The following is a 702-nucleotide window of genomic DNA, read 5'->3' as shown; positions in this document are numbered from 1 at the left end:
GGTAAGTTAAATGAGCATAAGTGTCCTTAACCCACAAATCCTAAATTGCTTGCTAATTGCCTTTAGCAACAACTTAGCGTTAGTGGGAACAAGAACAATTAACAATCCAAGAATCGAAACTAAATGTTGGACATTCCAACTCCAGAAATCCAATTGCTCATTTTACCCAAGCCAAGAACCAAAAATTTAGCCTAAAATCATGTTTGACATTTTGTCAAACACTTGGTGGGCAAAAAGCTTAAACATGAAGAAAATGAGAAAAGACTTGAAACTAAAAGCAATAATCAATCTCAGTCAACAAGATCAACACAAGAAAGCATGAACTTAACATCAAACATCAAATTCATCAACAAGAAATTGAAATTGCAAGAGAGAAGCAAAATTGAACTATAACTTGAATTAGAAGAAAAAAGTAATGACAATGTAACTATAAAGAGTAATAACAAGAGAATACTTACAATGAAAGCTTGCAAAATCCAAGATCAAAAATGGAAATGGCACTTGAATATAAAACCTTAATATAAACCTTAATAGAGAAGATGAAAAACTTAGAGAAAAACTAAAACTAAAGCTTCCTATACTACTCCTAAACTATACTAAATGATATCATCTCCTCTACTTCTCATTTCCCCCAATATGAGCTAGAAGACTTCAGAAATGGGCCTCCAAAGTCCCCAAATTGCGAGGCACGTGCTATTTTAA

This window comes from Arachis hypogaea, chromosome 18 (genome assembly GCF_003086295.3).
Source record: "Arachis hypogaea cultivar Tifrunner chromosome 18, arahy.Tifrunner.gnm2.J5K5, whole genome shotgun sequence".
Lineage (NCBI taxonomy): Eukaryota > Viridiplantae > Streptophyta > Magnoliopsida > Fabales > Fabaceae > Arachis > Arachis hypogaea.
This window is presented reverse-complemented; position numbering follows the sequence as displayed.